Here is a 6,085-nt window from a genome sequence, read left to right on the forward strand (position 1 = left end):
CTGTCATATTCGCAACGGTTGACCTAACAAACGGAAGAGGTAGAGGAATAAGAAAGCGGTAAAGCAGATGAAGACACAGGTGATGAATGCTACATTCTTTTCCTTTTCTTAGCATGATAAACTTGCACAGTTAAAACAGTAAACGTCCTAGAATTGTTTCTGTCAAAAGAAAAGAAGAGCATGATGTTCTGAAGTATTTAAAGGTTGAGCACTAGAATTCTCTACATTACCCCCAACGTCTCTATGTGTGCGACCAAAATGCATTGTTCCCGAACCGAAATCTATAACTTTGCAGGAAGTATTAAGTATTTTGTCATAACAGTCATAACATAACAGCATCGAGGACGAGGCAAAGTTATGTTGAAGCAGGTGATGCTCAGAAGATGAGAACATGGCAGTTTTAAGGGCGTGGCGGGCTTGCACCTACCTGAAGCTCTTGAAGAGGGTCGGAGCTTGGCCGGGTCCTGCCTGGATGCTGGGATCCAACACTTTATTGATCACACACACATCGCGACTAGCCCTCCCCGAAACACATGACAAGCGGCTTGCCCGCCGCCTGGCAACCAGACAACTGAACGTCGCCGCACAGACAAGCGACTGCCGCGCCGCGCCGAGCTCGGCGTTGCCATGTCGACAGCATCTCCGATCGTTATGCTCGGCTACACCGCGCCCCACGACCGCTTATAACGCGGGGTGGGTGACGGAATAAATATGATACATACGGAAGTATGGAGAAAGTATTTCGAAGCTATATAGACTTCTGTTTGTTCTTCATCACTACCATTTTTTATTCATCTTATTCTCCTACGCTTCACGGCGTACATTCTTTGCTTGTTAACTTAACATATTTTTCTTTGGTCTTCCTTGGTCTCCTCCAAGAGGGCTTCCTCTTGGTCTCCGCCTTGGATTTACAACAGTAAGCTGTTTACGGTAACCAGCTATTTTCAGTAAATGTATTATTCCTCGTGATATTTTGTTACTTTCTCATTTACTGAATTTATTGTCAACTCATTTCTAATAATTTTTTTCCTTTATACTTTAACTACTTTCTGTAGTCCTATATTTTGCGTAAGACTTTACTTTCTGCTGCTTGTATTTTACTACATATAGTTTGCGGTAGCATTCATGTGGAAGCTAATTTGGTCCTGTCGATAAAACGAAAGATTACAGACTGAAAGAGTCTGGTTCAATCCTAGGAAGACGCAACATTAATTGCATCTCGCTTCAATGCTCGGTGCTAAACTAAAAGACAACCGGAGCGTGATGCTTTTCATTGCCGAGGTCCAGAAAGCATAGGAGCTCAACGTCCCTTCGATAGCATACACACAATCAGTAGAAGAAGATGAAAAATTGAATTCTATGACACTGGTATATTTATCTACGATTGGCAACAGTCACTATTATCTTCGCCATCTATTCATTGAAGTAATAAATAAAGAAGTCACATTTACACCAACAAATTATCAATCACTATCGATTAGTACGGTTAGATGCCTTTAAACGTCAGTGTACACTTCCTGTCTTGATTTTCTTGAAGAACAAATACCTATAGAAGAAAACTTAATGTGGAGTTAGACTTGCGACTTGGATTATCTACAATTTGAGCCGGACTTTGCGAAACTGACAGTTGCAAGGAACATCAACTGGTTTCATTTTTTCACAGAAAACACATGGCTACAACGTAAACAACTTCGTATTTATGCATTTTCAGATTATATTCAAAACTACTTCGTAAAACTAGAATTTCACAATCGTTATCAATTTATTAAAGATGTTTACTTCATTAGCCTATATTATCCAAATATTTATTGCGTATAATATGTCATGAGCCTAAATTAAAAATATACAAAGCATGTTAGGGACTCCAAGAAAATGGAAAGTGAGCTTTAAGAAACCCTTGACATTCAAAAAGATCGGAACCGTCGCTTTACAGAATTTTATTTCACTGTCTTTTCTAACTTTATTCATCTATATCGATGTTTTTGACGGAATACAAATTTTCAACGTAATGCCTAAATTATTGGATTCTATTCCAGAGATGGAGTTTAAATCTGGGCAAGGAAAAATACCCTGTTGACTCGTGATACTGCCGTTGCCTCTGACATAATTCCACACTTCTCGATTAGCTAATCACCACCTCATCCTTACCAAAATATAATAGATGTGCCTTAAGTAAGAATGAATCCCCTGTGTGGAAATATTGATATAACCAATCCCAATATAGAGTATTAAATCAGTTCGTTTATAATGGCTCAGGATAATATCTGACTGGCTTTGCTAGAGCTAGACCCAGAATGGATTCATGCACTTTGGTTTACATTGGCCATTGTGTACCCTATTGCGATAATTGTTCCAGTCTGACACGTGGCTCGAATGGCATTTGTGAATCTGATGCTGACAGGTAGGCCATCACACATTAGCTGTGACATACCCAGGTTCCATCTCCAGACGAGTATCTGATAAACAACAAGGGCCGAAGTCCCAAGCCCTTTCTGTAAGTTAACAGCTTCAGAAACTCGTAAGGGTAGACGGGAGCACCCCGAGAAAAACTTATGCAACGCTTGCTTTTTCCATTACAAATTCCATCACAACCTGGCCGAGGTCGAACTCGGACAACCTGGATGGAAGACAAATGTCCTGGCGCTGATCCACAAACGCGGACAGGAATGATGACGTTTGATTGTTTTTGTAAGTGACAGCAGTTCGATAGATGAGCCGCTTTCCCGTTAGGAATGCTCACAGTTCGCAGAAGTTGTTGAAGCTGTCGGCCATTTATCGGAGTAGGGAGATGACATCTGCGTACTACTGATGTTCTGGTATTCATAAAAACGCCAGACGTTTCAGGAATAATCACTACAGCTAAAGTTACAGGAGCAGATAGTTCGTCTACAGGATTATAGGGATATCATAGACCAGGTCTTACCTCCCCCACAAAAATAATCCATATAGCAATTGATCGCGCGATCAAAGTGGCCAAGGTAGAGGTCTACTCTTACCAATCCAGTGATCTTATACCGTCGCATTTATCTGGAAGTACCCCTATGTACAAAATGACGTAAGTTATCTGCGGAACTATTGTCCCAATTGTCCCATACGAAAACACTTCTTCTTTACATCCCTTTCATCCCTGGGCAGTTGTAAACGAACTAATACCTGTATGCGTGGAAGGGATAATTGAAGGGTTCAGAACCATAGTGGGCCAAGCGCCATTTACTAAAACCGTAGAAAACAGAGGTTAAAATGAAGTTATTACCATAATTCAATAGAAACATATAGCAAGTAATATAAAATATACACATTAAAATTAAATGATATATCAAGCTTCATTAAATACGGTATTCACTTAACTTTAATCCTTGTTTTCTCCGTTTTTAATAAATGGCGCTTGGCCCACTATGGCTCTGAACCTTCAATTGATATAAGTGCATATATCCGATAATTGCAAGTCCATTTATCTAATCAGTGAATAGATTAGATCGGTGTGCAATTATTAACAACAATATGTAATTATTAATTAACCATTTTTGCACAAAATGACGGAGTTATTTCCTAACTAATCATCGACCGAACAACATAAGCCTAGTCATGGAATAGTGTGCCGATGTGCAATGAAATTCTGACAGAGGAAGAACTTCTTAAAACCATCATTAAAGTCACCTAAACTCCGCTCTAAAATTATTTGGCCGTGCCAAGACGTACGTTTGTACTTTTCTACTACATTTCATTAGCATAACGATTGGTATTATAAAACTTGTTCTTGTGTAATTTGCCAAAACGTTTTATGGCAGCTTTGAAATCTTATATCTTCCGAATCTGTTGGCTGGAGCAACTAATTTTTTAAGATTAAGTGTCTTAAATGATGGTCTTCAAGTTGTAATAACTACTTCACGTTTTAGAAGATTCTATAGGAATAGACTAGATCCCCAAGCAGTTTATCGGAACAGAGCTTTTCATAAAATTATTCAGTGTATACTCATATAAATGTAACTGTATAAATAAGCCTATATATTGAAGTAAACCATGATCGCTCTCCCTCAAATCCCTCCTCTCTTACATTTTTACAATGCAGCGGTGTAGTCGTGCCAGGGCGCTGCTCCGATACTTTCTTTCCATAATCTAGAAACGCCCTGCGTCCCTATTTTTACTTTGTAAAATAATAATTTTCTTAGTTGCGTCTCACTAAACTTTGTATTTTATAAGTATGGATTAGTACTATACATATAGCAGCATTACTAATACGTAGACTAATAATAATAATAATAATAATAATAATAATAATAATAATAATAATAAAAACACTAGTATAATGGCTTTTAGAGAACCCGGAGGTTCATTACCACCCTCACATAAGCCCGCCATTAGTCCCTATCCTGAGCAAGATTAATCCAATCCCTACCATCATATCCCACCTCCCTCAAATATCCAAATCGTTTTCCCCAACGATCGTCTTCCCTCTGGTCTCCCAACTAACACTCTATATGCATTTCTGGATTCACCCATACGTGCTACATGCCCTGCCCATCTCGAACGTCTGGATTTAATGTTCCTAATTATGTCAGGTGAAGAATAAAATGCATGCAGTTCTGCGTTATGTAACTTTCTCCATTCTCCTGTAACTTCATTCCTCTTAGCTCCAAATATTTTCCTAAGCACTTTATTCTATAACACTCTTAACCTCTATTTCTCTCTCAAAGTGAGAGTCCAAGTTTCACAACCATACAGAGCACCCAGTAATATGTAGTTTTACAAATTCTAACTTTCAGTTTTTTTGAAAGCAAACTAATTACTACTACTACTACTACTACTACTACTACTACTACTACTACTACTACTACTACTACTACTACTACTACTACTACTACTACTACCGGTACTACTATTACTAATAATAATAATAATAATAATAATAATAATAATAATAATAAAAACAGCATTACTCTTGCACATAAGCCTACATACAATGGCATGCCCCACACAATACCCTATCCTCTTACGCGAGCCTTTACCTGAGCGCTTTTAAGCCCACATACAGTTACTATACCCTACCTTTTCCTACGGCTGCTATTACACTATCAAAGTTCTTTGAAAAAGAATATGATAAAATATTTTATCAAAGATCTAAAGATAAAAGATAGGATTTGGGGCGAATTACACTACATAAACTCTTTTATAAAATATTTTATCAAAGATAACCTAAAATTAGGAACAAAAGCTCACCTAACACTTGTTTCACAACAGTTAACATGTGTCCCGAGGATTTGTTGATGCTAATATTTATGCGTTAAGTTTATGATATGTTGATATTAATATTTACACGTTATGTTTATGATTTGTTGATATTAATATTTACGCGTTAAGTTTATAACACCATGAATGAAGAACAGTATTTTATTTGTTTAGCCACAATTAGTTCAATTATTACATAAGCATGTTACTGAAAAAGAAACGCCTGTGGGTTAAACCCTGGATTTCGAAACGTTATAAGAGAGGTATTCATCTGAATTTATTGAAAGAGCTACAATGCGAGGACTTGAAAAGTTATACAAATTATTACAAATTTTACCTGGCATTTGAAAAAAGGTATTGTTCTCTATGACTTGCCTATGTGTTTGAAATGCGATAAATTCATCGGACTGAATTTTCAACTAGTAGTAGTTGTGGGTTTTGAATTTACTGTTAACAAATTATTCTTGTAGATTACATTAAAATAATACAATGCTTTATCGCATGTAACAACTATTTTATTAATATAAACCATTTTAATAATCCAATTTTAAACTGTTACCTATAAGTTTATGCTCGCCAAAATCCTTTTTATGTCCAAGATCGAAGTGTCGTTTGACATTGTAATGTTTTATACGTATAAATCTCAACTCAAGAGTTGAGGCAATGAATTTTACCTTTATTCATAATAATAAAATAGTTTTGTTCCCATGTTTCTTGGAATTTAAAACGAAACCTACAATGTATTCGTCATATTCCAGCACTTTACACGCCTCTGATTAGAACGTTATGGTACCGAGCTTAACCTCTGCTTGCTGTATGTACACGCAGACAAGTCCGAAAGGAGGCCATTTGGTGGCAT

The 6,085-nt window shown here is 37.1% G+C and overlaps 1 protein-coding gene across 4 annotated transcripts in view; it reads right to left on the minus strand.

Annotated features, from left to right (window-relative positions):
• LOC138694529 (beta-1,3-galactosyltransferase 5-like) overlaps window positions 1-584 on the minus strand; it is a 270,652-nt gene extending 270,068 nt beyond the window's left edge. For 3 of the 4 annotated variants that reach the window (XM_069818345.1, XM_069818344.1, XM_069818343.1), the window contains exon 1: window positions 428-584. The gene's annotated coding sequence lies outside the window, so the exon portion shown is untranslated. The remainder of the gene's footprint in view (window positions 1-427) is intronic. The other variant, XM_069818346.1, reaches the window with a different exon arrangement.
• Window positions 585-6,085: the final 5,501 nt, after the last annotated feature.

This window comes from Periplaneta americana, chromosome 2 (assembly GCF_040183065.1).
Source record: "Periplaneta americana isolate PAMFEO1 chromosome 2, P.americana_PAMFEO1_priV1, whole genome shotgun sequence".
Classification (NCBI taxonomy): Eukaryota; Metazoa; Arthropoda; class Insecta; order Blattodea; family Blattidae; genus Periplaneta; species Periplaneta americana.